The following is a 14,017-nucleotide window of genomic DNA, read 5'->3' on the forward strand; positions in this document are numbered from 1 at the left end:
CGCGGCCTAAGCGAGGCCCGGGCGGGCGGAGCTGTGGCGAGGCCTGAGGGGCCGGGCAGCGGCGGCGGCCCCGGGCCCTTCCGCCGGGCCATTGTGTGGGTCGGGGGCGGCGGCACGGCCCGGGCCCGCTCCGCCCGGCCGGGGCTGCCCCTTCGCTTTGTGGGCTCGGCCCTGCCGCGCTTTGTGCTCGGGCGGCGCGGCGGGGCCGGCGCGGCCCGGGGAGGCGGCCTGGCCACGGCGGGCCCTGGAACGGGCTGCCCCGGGAAATGGGCCGCTCGTGGCCCCGCCGTGACATTCCCCGGGAGCGCGGCTGGCTCTTACCTAATCCGGGCAGGGCAGAGAGGGAGGGAGGTTCTGGCTTGTCCCTCGGGTTCCCCTGCAGAATTAAACGCCTGGAGATCTTCGTTCTTTCCCCTTCTCCGCGGTTTTAAAAGGACGGGAAACAACAGTGTTTGTAGTGAAAGGCAAAGCATTCTGAATATTTATTCACCGAGTTTCTTTTTCCAGTGGTGAACTGGTGGCACTTTTGTTATAAGCTCACGTTCATACAATATTTCTCCAATATTCTCTCTGCAGTCTCTATTTCAGCCAGTCTGGGTGAATATTGCCTTTCCCCTGAAAGCAGTTTACTCATATGCTAAATAAATAAAGTGGTTTAATTTGTTTAACGTGGCAGATGAGTGTCTGTTTGGAAGCCCATAGCTAAACTGGACTAGGTCATGAAGGACATGGGATATTCCACGCACGGGACGTAGTTTCAGTTGTCTCTTAATCTCCCTCCCAAATTCGAGGTTAGCACGGTGCATTCCAGACGGGTAGGGAAAATGGAAGGGAGTCTTCTCAACCCTGATTTATTCAAGCTGATCTGCAAGAAGATTTGAGTTTCTGGGATACAGGTAGACTAATACAGAGAGGCTTTTAGGATAAAACTTGGATTTCTGGACTACTCATTTGTTGCAGAAAATAACTTTGGGGAGTATACCTAAAGCATAGGTCGATTAGTTCTACTTTTGTCATTTGTTCTATGCTGTAACATTGGTGTGAAAATTGAATGCTAGAAATCATAATTATGTTATTGTCAGTAGAAACTGTTGTTCTTAAATAGCCTTAGCACTTCTCAGAGCAGTGAAAAATTATGTAGGAAAGTACAAGGATAAGGCTCATCCATCAGTGGTACAGTTTTAGAAATCTGTTGTGGCCCAAGAATTCTGAGACTGATGAAATGATGGGCATTTTTGACCTGGAAGTGCATGTTCTGATGAAGTATCTTAACCATTAGTGTGTCACATCTGTTGATAAGGTTTTGATGCCACAGCCTAATTAGACTGTACTAAAGGAGTTAGCTCAGAAATTCAGTGGCTCCAACTAAGTAGGTATGAACCAAGGAAAGTAAATACTTTAAATAACATGAGTACTTTTCATAGTTAGTTTTGAATAGAGTTGCTACTGTTTGCTTAGTGTGAATTGAGAAAGAAATTCTGTTCTGATGTCAGACACCTGCCTCTAATGTGGAAGAGGGGGGAGCATGAGCATGTTCATGTGAGAAGCAACTCTTTTTGGTCTCAAAATTCAAAGAAATCAAGTAGGACAGTTTTATGAACTCTGATCTTCAGATGAAACAGTCTGGAAGACTATGCATGCAACTGCTATGAGGAACATGATGTTCTTAATTTTAAGTTAAAATTGCTTTGCTGTATTTTTCTGCTTGTAGCCATGTAAGTGTCAGCTTCTAGCACTGGCCTGAGTTTTGCCAGATTATTAGTGTGTTTTTTGCTTTAGTGATTGTCTCATTTATGGGAGCCAACTAGAATGGTCAAGGTGAATCAATGGTATTTGTAATTCTGGACACATCTAAAGAACTCAGTCCTTCAGTTGTAGTGCATGTGCCCAGTCTGCAGAAAGCCAAAGTGCAAACGGTTTTTCCAGCTGCTGACTGCGGTTACCTGGATTCCTGGTTACCTGGATTCCTGGCTGGTGCTTTGGTGCTACCTGCTGCAGAAAGCAGCAGCAGTGAAGTGAGGATACTGGCAGGCTCTGGTTCATCTCAGCCATCATGTGGTGCCTAAACCTTAAGATCTCATCTCTGAAGTTTACAGTCTTAAGCATCATGAACATTGTAGATGCAGGAGATTTTTTTTACCGGATTTTTTTGTTGTTGTTGCTTTGGTTTTTGAAGGGAAGTTAGCATTAAGAAAAGTGAAAACTGTGGTTAGTAAGAGATACCCCTCTTGACTATAACAAAAATACACAACAATTAGAGAGATATCATTACCTCAGTAAATGTTTTGTTTCATTAATAAGAAAATTTGTTGTAAGCAGTTTATTCTTTTTCAAAATGTATGTTTCTTAAATGTTCGGTGTCATGATCAAAATGCAGTTTTGGTGTATGTCTTCTGTGTACAGTATCACAACATGGACTAGGAACTGATAGGCGTATATACTGTGTTGTTACCATGAGCTGTTACTTCAGATTTATCTGAGTTTTTCTTATTAGCACTTAATTGCACATAGCAAAAATCTTCCTAAATCATTGACTTGGGAGCAGTTTGATATCAAGCTATGGTATGTTTAGCTGTTAACTAAAGCAGGAAGACAAAACCTGGCATTAATGCCCCATTAACTCTTTAAGTTTTATACCACTATAGATATATATTCCAGTTCTGATCCAAACTGCATACTGTGTTTCTGCAATGCTCAGGACAACTACTTTAAATATATGCCTATGTGAGTGAATATATAAAATGGTGATTCTTTGTGTTATCACAGGAATAATGAGAGATTTGGTTACTAATTCCACAGTACTTTAATCAGATAAAGTGCTAGATAATTACAGCTAACCAAATGGTCCACTTCTGATTTTGACTTGTTTTTCTTTGTAGAAGCTGAATACAAAAACTGAGGTTGGCTATGTTTTCAGTGAGAAAGTAAAATATTATTTAAATAGTAAAGCCTGTATTTGTCCTATTGCATCTGGAAACGGATTTTATAAAATTACCATGGATATATTCCAGGGAAATTGTTATAAAAAGAGCAGCAAATTGCTCTACAGACAGTTGTTGTTGACTATTCCTTTTTGGTTTGATTTATCCAGAAACATGTTTGTATCTTTTGTTGTAGCAATTGATGACCTTGCTGAGAGATGAAGAAAAAGAGGGAAAGTATAGTGATAACTTCTGCTGCTTAAAAAATTAGTCATCAGCTCCTTAAAAGTGAAACAGAAGTTCTTTGAACTGTGGTTTGTGTGGCTGGCGTGGTTTAACCCTGGCTGGCAACTAAGTACCACGCAGCCACTCTCACTTCCCCACCTGTGGGATCCAGGAGAGACTTGGAAAAGTAGAAGTGAAAAAAACCTGTGGATTCAGATGAAGACAGTTTAACGGGTAAAGGAAAAGCTGTGCACACAAGCAAAGCAAAACAAGGAATTCATTCACCACTTTCTGTGGACAGGCAGATGTTCAGCCATGTCCAGGAAAGCAGGGCTCCATCAGGGGTGATGGTTCCTTGGGAACACAAACGCCATCACTCCAAATGTCCTGCCCTTCCTCCTCCTTCCCCCCAGCTCTGTGTGCTGATCATGACGCCAGATGGTCTGGAATATCCCTTTGGTCAGCTGGGGTCACCTGTCCCGGCTGTGTCCCCTCCCAGTGTGTTGTGCACCCCCAGCCTCCCCTCTGCTGGGGCAGTGTGAGAAGCAGAAAAGGCCTTGAGGCTGTGCAAGCTCTGCTCAGCAATAGCAAAACCATCTCTGTGTTTATCAGCACTGCTTCCAGCACAAATCCAAAGCACAGCCCCATTGCAGCCAGTGCAAAGAAAATTAACTCTATTCCAACCAAAACCAAGCACAGTGGCACGAAATCTTTAAGTGAAATGTTTTAAGGTTTTTTTCTACAGTTCTTGCAGGTAGTACTAAATGGAGCAAAAAGTAATTTAGTCTTTGATGAAAGACCACAGTTGCTTTTCAAGGTTTTTTTTTTAATGCTGTCAAGGAAGAGCATTTAAAATGCCATGCTTTCAAGAGTCATGTTCAAACATGTGGTCAGATGAAATATGTAAAAGGAAAACTATATATGAAGGAAAATTGTATGTTAAATTTTGTTGATGTAAGGGTTGTCCAAAGGTTTTAACTGCAGTAGGACTATTTTGAAACAATTTACAGTTATACTAGAGGAGAGAAATCTTGAAAATAAATTGCATAAAAATTGCTAGAACTGGTGTCTAGCTTAGAAATGTACATGTGTTAAAAGACGTAATTTTTGGTTTCTGTTTGCTCTGTATTACATATCTTTCATGAGGGAAAGTTCTGTGTCTTCTATAGTTTGCAAGGGGCTGGCAACTGAAATGTTAAGTTTCTGAGTTCTGTTTTGTAATTCTTAGTACACCTTGCTTCATGCTGAAATGTGATGTAGGTATTAGTTTGAAATGGGGTTTAAAAGTAATTTTTTCCTATGATTTTTCTAAAAGTCAGCATTATTTCTAAAATATGTGGTTATTTGCTGTTTACGCATCAGTGTTAGGAAAGAAGAAATAATAGAAGATGTAGCACTGCACAAGCTGTGGCACATCCAGGGTACAGTTCTGCAGTAGCTAAAAACAGTTTCTGTTGGACTGCCAGCGTTAGCTTGCAGTGTTTCTGCCACCAGTGTGAATGGGGCAGTTTTAGTCCCAAGTTTAGTTGAAAACTCTCTGCCTGTGAGGAATGGGTACCTGTTTGCTGGGTCACTGCCCAGAGCTGCGTGGTAACTCAGGTTCAGCTCTGCTGCAGGAGGTGTGGGTGTGCTCAGGAGCAGTGTAGGTGAAGACTTGGGGCTGACAAAGAATGGCCATGCCCTCCTTTGCCACTTGGTCTTGGTGTCTTCCTGGTGTGCCAGTGCTCAGGTAGTTGTGCAAGACTGATCTTGTTGAATACATTACCTTAAAAAGAAAGAAAACTAGTGGTACAAGGTGGCAGCACAACCATTGGTGTTGGTGGCAGCCTTTTGTTTGTTGTAGAAGTGGTGGTACAGTCTGACATGCTCTGTGTGTACCTGGCACTGGGGAGCCTCTACCTGCTGGAGTGTTCTTTGTGCTGTGGATAAACCATGTTCTTCACGGGTTTGTAATGGTATCTGAAAGCTCTTAAGAAATACTGTAACTGAGCAGTTCTTAAAAGTGCTATTAAAATATTTAAGAACCTTTAAAACATGTAATGTTGCTACTTTCTCTTTGAAAGATAATGGCTGTAACTCCTTGTATCAGCTTAGATAGTCCTTAATCCTGTCCTTAGTTCTGTAAAAATGGATTCTGATTTTTTTTTTTGAAACCTCACTACCTCCTGTCTTTTTTTTTTTTACCAGATATAGGTCTGCTACAGTTTCATATTTTAATCTTCTTAAATTACCTAATATTGTTTTGGAAATTATGTGTGAAACGTGCTTTGATATGCATTTGTGTGTTGATAGGTATATAACCTAATTTTTAAATTCATGTAAAGTTGTTCACTTTTGCCTATATTTGAGCCTTAAGTTTTGCTCCTTTCCATCTTCTTATGTGCAGTTGTCTTTTAAAAACTGTGAAAATTCTCTGCTCAGCTAATATGTTGATTTCTGAATGACTGTTTATTTTGAAATATATATGCACATATATTTATATAAAAATCTTTAGAGTCGCAAAATGACTTTCATTCACAGGAATTTTTCCCCCTTTTTAGTGCATGAAGGTGTTAACTCAATTGAGAGTTAATTTGTGTACGGTTCTTCCCTCCGTGGCCGATATCTGTGTGATTACACAAGTATAGTGAGGATGTAATTTGGAGACTGGTTGCACAGGTGTGACCAGGGAATCATTTGGCTGGCAGATGTTGATGGTGTACTATAAAATTTTACTCTGGCTTTGTGCTAGGTCAAGTGTAATTATTAGAAAGGAAATCTTACAAATAAAAAATGGACATTCTTCTAAAACAGCACCTGTAAAGCAGTAATTTTAAGAACACTTTTGTGCATATGAAAACCAGCTGCTGCCTTAAACAGTTTTATTTTAAGATCAGGTGTTCCATTTAAACCAAAGTTGTTCCTACATGTACTGTCGTAGTTCTTCCATGGATACAGGTGCTTGTCTACTACTGGAGTTGAGCGTGGGCAAAAAGAGCATGTCATGAAGCTGTTCCTTAATGAGAATAGGAGGGAGTAGGCCTAGGGTTGTCCATGAAATTTTACATTTTTTATTTCCCAATTTTTGAATGCTTGACCTTCCAACCTATTGTATTTTGGTAATACTCCTGTAAAAGAAAAAGGCTAAAAAGTACTGAAGTTTACAGCTGTGCTTTAGATAGTGAGTCACTGTTGGGATTTGATGTTCAGGATTCAGCACTGCAACATAGACTCAGGTTTTGATTTTTACTACATAATGGAGGAGAGGACAGTATTTTACAGAGAAGGACATAATGGTAAGTCTTGCTTTTAGAAAGTGCAGATAAAGAGAATGTGAAGTAGCAGAAAGATACATCTACGCCTGTCATTTCCAAACCTTTTATAATATCTTGTGTTTTAATTTCTGGTACAGACTCAGGCCTGACTTCAGAGTGATTATGGTTGAATTTTAATTTTGTATGCCATGAAGCATTTTTCAGGCAATACAGATAAGTGAAATAGTGAGTGCATTTTACTTGGCATTTGAGATGTACCTGATCAGAATTTAATGGCAATAAAAGAACATGTGCTTCTCTTGCCTAAGAGCTTTTTTCTTTCGAATTTGAATCGCTTGAGAATCTGGGTACTTGGAGCTTCCCAAAAAAAGCTGGAGGGAATTTTTTTTGTAATACAAGGATCACTCTTAAGAAAGGTTACTTTATTTACCTTTCATAAAATCAGGAGGCCTTCATATTAGATACTATAGAAGTAGTGAGAAGGGTGTTGCCAGTGTCTCCCTAATTTGTCTCTTTAATGTACAAAATACTGGAGTGAAGAGAGGGCAGTTATCCATATGTGAGCAGGAGTTGGAGAGTAAACAGTGATTGAAGTCTGATGATTGCTGACTATAAAAACTGAGATGTTAAATAATTTAACAGTGTCTTTTAGTGTGTAGTGATATTTAGTTATTACTAACCTGAAGTAAATTCGAATAAGGTCTAACGAGGTTAATTTAGTGTCCTTATCAAGTCGTTTCATTCCCTTTGCATTAGTGTCTGAGGCTCGCAGCTACTTGTGGTAGCTTAAAACCTGTAAGAAGCAGGGAAGTACTTGCCCATGGTGACTCAGAAGCTTGTGACAGAGCAGGAACTAACCCCAGGTCTCCCCTGCCACAGACTTCTGCTCTAGTACCACTAATCGTGGGTTTGGTTGGGGATTTTTAAGGTTTCAAGGAATGCTCAGTCTTTTCGTGTAACATGGTGCTCTATGCAGTCAGCAGTTCCACCCATTCCTGATCACTGTGCTCGGGCTGGACACTTGCTGGGAAAGAGCTCTTATTTGGGAGATAAAGCTGCATTTTAAACCTGAGAGGTTCTGATGAAAAGCTGTAGAACTGTTGCTCTCTGCAGCAGAGTGATCAGTCTTGGCTATAGACTTGGCAGTAGCCAAGAATGAGAATTTAGGTAATGTTGTAATAATGATTTTTAAAAATATTTATTATTGTGCTAGTTGAATGTTTGTTCCACAGTTTTACAGAAACAGTTGATTCAGAGTGGATGAGTGGAGAAAAACCAAGTCAAATAAAACAGTATTGATTTTAATTGAGGCACACGTGCTTCAAAGAATGGATGCTAGAAACACAAGACATGCAGAAGGTGGGAGTTTAAAGAAATGAAGTACTGAAAAGAGTGGAACCATCAGAAATGTGAAAAATCTCACTGTAATTTTGTACTTTTTTTACTAAAGCTGTATATTTCTTTCAACGTAAATAATTTCAGTGTTTTCTATTTTCTGTCTGTGGCCCATCTTAGATTTCCACAGCTCTCCTTTTGAATTAGTAGCATACTAGGAAAATCTTAATTCCAAAATGCAGAAATGTCCATTTTAAAAATAGAGACTTGATCCTTTATGTTTTAAATGTTGTGTTTTATTCTCTTTGTGATGTGTATCTATAATAAAATAAAATAAATACCTTATCTTTATTGGACATTCTTCTAAATTTTCTTTCTTCTGAAGATTAAATGGAGTTAAGAAAAACCCAGATTTGTAAAAACTCTCACTCAGAATGACTAGAGAATCTGTGTATGTTAGTACTAGAGGTTCTGAAAAATTCATAATTTCTGAGGAGTTAAAAGTTAGGCCTCCAGTGTCACTAGTCTGTTGTACAATGCTGGGTGTATTTATGTGTAGATTCCATGTCTGACATACCTTGGGACACCAAGGTCTGTTCTCTGGAATGAGTATCTCTGTTCCCCAGGCCCTCCCCTCCATATTTGCCCTCTGGAGTTTAGATTGCCTTTCTTTACAGGACTTCACTGTCACCAGGACTGCATACAAGAATACAGAACAAATGAAGGATCACAGGAATAAATGATTATATAAAATGGAAATATATATGAACCTCAGCAATGAACAACATGCAGGGATCTTTATAAAAATAGTCAATGTAGGTCATCCTGTCCTGACTCTTCCTACAAGTGGCTTTCTGTGTCATGGTCAGGCTCTTCTGTAGGCCAGTCTCTCTTTGCAGGCCTCCTTGGTCAGGTGTGGTTATTTTGATGGTCTGCTCCCTAGTACTGTTAAGTTATGCAGGGAAAACATTGAGCATGAATTTGAATTGGAATAGTTATCACAGAAAGACTTTGTAAGTGAAGACACATCAAAGTACAGGTTCTGGGTTTAGTTGAGCCTTACTGAATTAAGGTAGGTGCTTCCATGCCACACCCTCTTCCCTGTGTCTGCCACAGACACAGGAATGGTGATGCAATATTGCATGGCAGTTACAGCATGCAGTGGAGAATATAGGCTTTGCAAAATCTGACTGAGAAGAGAAATACAGCCCCCAAAGTGTCACACTTGGTAGGATTTGCTGTGAATGTTTACAGAGGGATTTGGGTTTGTTTTGTTTTTCCTTTTTTTAATTCTAATAGAGTGTGATTGTATACAGAGCCCATCTATGATGCCTTGTAGAACAATTAAGTGCTTCCTGTTTAGATACTTGTGAATGGCAGTATGTGTTAGAGCATGAAAAATAACTTGCCTTTTTTTTTTTTTCTGGTGCTGTTACTAATTCACTTTGTAGCTGATCCTCCTGTATGCCTCTTACTTTTTATTGCAGCATTGTATGTCTAGAACTTCTTAAAAGTTAACTATCTCCCTGTGTTTATAGAAATTATTTGGCTGAATTATTGTTGGAAGATGATCCTGATGCAGCTCAGTTCAGTGTGCGCTTTTCACAGTGAAAGGAAGCTAGGTATTACCAAAAAATTAAAAACTCTTTTCCCTGTTATGTATTATTTGCATAGAGATACCTGTATTTTCATAGGAAATTTTTCTTTATTTTCTTAGGTTCCGACATCTTTATTTTGAGACCTGTACTTCTGCTTTATCTTCATGAGTTGTCCCATGCCCGGACCATGGCAGCTCCAGATGGGCACGGTCCATTTGGTACCTGAGAAGGTTGTGTGGGACAGCTCCTGCTTTGAGTCCATCCCGTGGTTTTTGGTGCTGTAGGTCCATGTGTGGGATGCTGGAAATGCAGGTGTCCTGTGTCATTGGCTGACTGGCACTAGGGACACAAACCAGGACACAGGGAATGCAGGAAAGAGAAGTCCTTTGTCACAGGTACCACGCAAGAGTGCGCAGGACACAGCCTTGAGCAGTGTTTCTTTATCCCCATCTTCACACCTCTGTAGGATGTGGGATTTGGCAGTGTCACAGCAAGATAAGTTATTGTTTTGTTTTTAAAAACAAAAAATATGGTGAAGTCCAGTTTGGAAATGGTCCATGTCTTTTTAATGCAAATGCTTAGTTTTGATTTGTATTTAAATAATGGGGCTTTTCTCCGTATTTTTTTTAACCATGTATAGTTTCACTAGCTACTTTGAGGCTTAACTTCCTTTTATTATAATAGATTGCCAAATATCAATAATGTTTGATATTGTTGCTTATACCAGTTTATTTAATGTATTGCTGAATTTCCTTTTTCTCGCAGTGGCATTTGGTAAATTGGTTTTAGTGTAGCTTGAATTTTCAGGAATTTCCTTGATAGTTCCCCTAGCTTTTGCTTTCTGTCCTGCTGCCTTTCCTTCCAAGTTCAAAAGACAAGAGGCAAAAATGTCCTATTTTGCTTTATAATTTGTTGATGGTCTGAATTTCCAAAGAAACCTGCTTTCTTATTTAGTGCTACATATAACTCTTAAGACCTATGAAGGCTCGGATGTTCTCCAGTTATACAGTACAGAGGGAGTGGTACAAACTCAGGTTTTGGCCAGTGAACAGACATTTTTAGTTTTTGAGGTTTTATCAGATAGTTATATTTTCTCGAAACTGTGTTCCTCAGCTTGTCTTTGTTTGCCAAGGCTGGAGTAGCACAGCAGTATAGTCTCCAGTATTCCATGTTAAGTTAGATGTTGAAGCTCTGTTTGGCTACAGGTTATTCACTTTTTATAATTGGTGGACTTCTTTGTTGCATTTAAAAATTAACACTTCAGTCATAGTTGTTGTTTGCTAATGTGATTTTTATGTAGTTGTTATATATCTTGTATAGGACACTGTTCCTTCTTAATTTTACATTACAAAGTTGTTGGAAAGAAAATCTTTAATAGCTAGAAAAAAAACATCTCCTGGGTTGATGTTTAATATTCTGGCATATCTATAGAGGAGAAATAGTGTTAGTGATGAAGCAGAAGTCAAACAGCACTAGCCAAACTCTGGGTTTTGTGTTGGATTAGAAACAGGTCACTGCCATTTGGTGGGTGTAATAATACTGTTTGTGTTTACATGGTGCTGTTTGTATCTGCATCTGCCACATGATATGTGTTGAATTTGAAGAGGATCTGGATTGTCCACCAGCCGTGATTCAGTTGGTGACCGCAGTGTGTAAGGGGAACACGGGTGATAAACATCAGAAACACTGAGCGTTAAGGGCTCATGGCTCACTGCAGGGATAGCCATGAAGACAATAACTGATTCCGTGATTGAATCCACTGGGATCTCCTTTCCTGGTGATTGAAAAGTGGGGTTGATAGGGTGAGGTGGAAGGAAAAGAGATACCTACAATTTCAGGCAGACTGGGTCACTGTGAGGTAGTGGGAAATGTTGAAATTGTGTGTGGAAAAGGAGATGAGCTGGACAGATGATATTTTGAAAAAGGAAATCATCCTGAGACTTTTTGTAAATTTTGTAATTTTATTTTGGTCTTATTTTATAATATTGTGTTACATTGGATTGATGTAGCTGTTGCTTATTATACAGAAAAAGAGAAAGCCCTGAGGTGTCTGAAATAAATAGCATAGTTAAGGGCACTAAAGAAAACAGTGTCTGGAAGGGTTGAAACAAATTCATAATTCATTATTGTGTTATATAGTTGATTAATAATTTATGTCATGAACTGTCTTGTAAAAGTGTTGAAGTAGGCCAGGAGGTGCAGAGGCTGGGGCTGAGCAGGGATGCACCATGTCAGTGTCCAGGGGTCAGAGCTGCAGGAGCAGACCTGTGTTTGATGCTGACTCTGCCAGGCCTTTGGGATCTGACATCTCCTGGGAGTTGTAAGAGAGAAACTGATGGACTTCAACGTGGAAAAACCTTGGGCCCTGAAATGTCTTTTACATTAAATAAAAATTAAAGATACTAATTTATTTTAAAATATTTGCAAGCTTTTGTCTGATACAATCTGTGCATAATACACTGGATGTGTTTTGACTGCTGAACTGTGAGTTAGCTGGTGGTGAGGACAATATATATTATTTTCAACAGAGCTTGCTAAAACTTCTTTCCCTTCTGTTTTGCTGTGTGTTGACAATTATGAGTGCAAGAGGGGACAGAGGAAAGGTAGATTCCTTGGACAATTACTTTCAGAAGTAGTAAGTATGTATAGTAGAAGAGCTGGCTTTTCCATAGTGCTAAAGATGATGTCCTCAGTAGTTTGACTTCTCATAATTGAGCAGTAATGGCACAAAACTATGGTATCCAAAGGTTTTTTTCACATAGAGTTAGCCTAACGCTACTTAAATCTTATTTTGAGTTCTTATTAACACGTGTTTCATGAATATTTAGAACAGTTAATTAGCTTTTGTGTTTTTACATTCTTGCTTGTATTGCATCTTGAAAAATGTAACCTGTGTTTTTCACAACTTTGAACACTGTCCTGTTCTCATTTCCAGTGCTCTGTAAACAGGGTATTGTGTTTAAAAAGGTCTCATTTTCAAATATGGTTGTACAGTTGAAAAACTTGAAAGATTTTCTGTTTGGTGGCTGTAATGCATTAGGAGTTCATTTTGAGTGGAAGTCTCTGAATTCAGTTAGTTCTGAAATGTAGTAGAAAAAAATATTTTATCCATCACATATAGACATTTGTGATAAATCATTTTATCTGTCCTTGTATCACACTTAGGTGTGATGAGATGAGAGATTTTTTCCCCCTTCCATCCATTAAGATGACTATACAGAACGTTTGTGGGGGTTTTTTTTGTTCCAAAACTAATATTCAGTTACCCTCTCAAAAGCAAATTAAAGTGTTAAACACAAGTCTAGTCTTGATTGGGTGAAGATGTGAGTGAAGATACGATATCTGATATGAGAGAAGTGGATGGTGTTAAGCTGGATTTGTCAAAGGTGCCCTGTATTCCAGTGAAGCGCAGGAGATGTGATTTCTAGAATGTGTCTGGAGGTAACACCTTGGAAAGGTGAGAAGCTGAAAGGGTATCAGTGTAGTCCTGTATACTGTTGTTAATTCTCTGCCATGTCAAGTAAGGCATCTTTGTGAACTTCACTTGAAACTGCTCTCCGTGGGCCTGAGCCTCCGCAGAGCTTTTCAGACAGTGGATTGGTTGTGTCTTTTCATTGTCCCAGTGTTTCTGTTACCTGCCCGGGGTTCCAAAAGCTCTCTTCCCTCAGGCATTGTACACCCTGCTGCAGTGGAGCAAAGCAAGTGCAGCATTAGCTGTAACCTGTCCCAGGGCCCCTGGGTTTGCTTTGGGGACTGCTCTGTGCTGCAGGACAGAGCCCAGGGCTTGTTCCAGACACTGCAGAACATGCTCTTAATTTCTCAAAAGCTGTTTCTGTGCAGGTTTTCTGTTCTGCTCAGAAACTTTCTTGACTCTTCCTTGGTGGGATGATGGATATTGCATGTTTGGGGATGAGGCTGAAGGGAGCCTTGTATTGAATTGGTAGCTTTTGTTTATAGTAATTGGGCATTATTGGCATGTATTCAAGTCCTGATACAAGTCATCCTTGGACAGGACTTGGATTTCAAATAGAAAACATTTTTAAAGATAATTTTTTTTACCCTGATACTGTAGCCTTACTTTTTATGTGACCAAAACAAATTATTGCAGTGTGTTGTTCTGTTGCCTCCACTGAAAGTTGTACTTCCATGATCTTATAATCATTACATCAGTACTCCATAAAGTCTTAAGATCTTCTGAGCCCAGTGTGTGCATCATGCAAGCATGTTGACTCGGTTTTCAACTCCTTTATCCTTAAACTGTTCTAAGTTTTTTAAGAATCCGTGTGAATATTTAAATATGCCACATTTTCCTTGAGATTATTAGGCTTTTGCTTACTGAATAATCTTTATGCAAATGGAGAAAATTCCTGTTGAATAGAACTTTATAGATCCACGGTGGGAAATACTCATCTGAGGAGTGTCCTTGAAACAGCAGGAAGTGAAGTTCACGCGTTAAAAGAGTTTTGAGCGGATCTGTAGCTTTTAAAGAATTTTTTAGGGAGGATGATGAGCTCCGTCGGCGTCGAGCAGAGTGCTGTTGGTCAGGTCCCGGCCCTGCGGAGGGAGCTCCGTGTGCGGAACCCGCACGGCCCTGGGGACACGCGGTGCGGGGGCAGAGGCGGTGCCGCCCGGGAGGAGCCGGGTCCCTGTGGGCTGTGCCGGGTCCCTGTGGGCTGTGCCGGGT

General features: G+C 40.0%; 1 protein-coding gene across 2 annotated transcripts in view; it reads left to right on the forward strand.

The window, feature by feature from the left end:
• SIAH1 (siah E3 ubiquitin protein ligase 1) overlaps positions 1–14,017 on the forward strand; it is a 72,539-nt gene that overhangs the window by 51,206 nt on the left and 7,316 nt on the right. The window lies entirely within an intron of this gene.

The sequence above is a fragment of the Neopelma chrysocephalum genome, unplaced genomic scaffold (assembly GCF_003984885.1).
Source record: "Neopelma chrysocephalum unplaced genomic scaffold, ASM398488v2 Primary Assembly neopelma1_68, whole genome shotgun sequence".
Taxonomy (NCBI): Eukaryota; Metazoa; Chordata; class Aves; order Passeriformes; family Pipridae; genus Neopelma; species Neopelma chrysocephalum.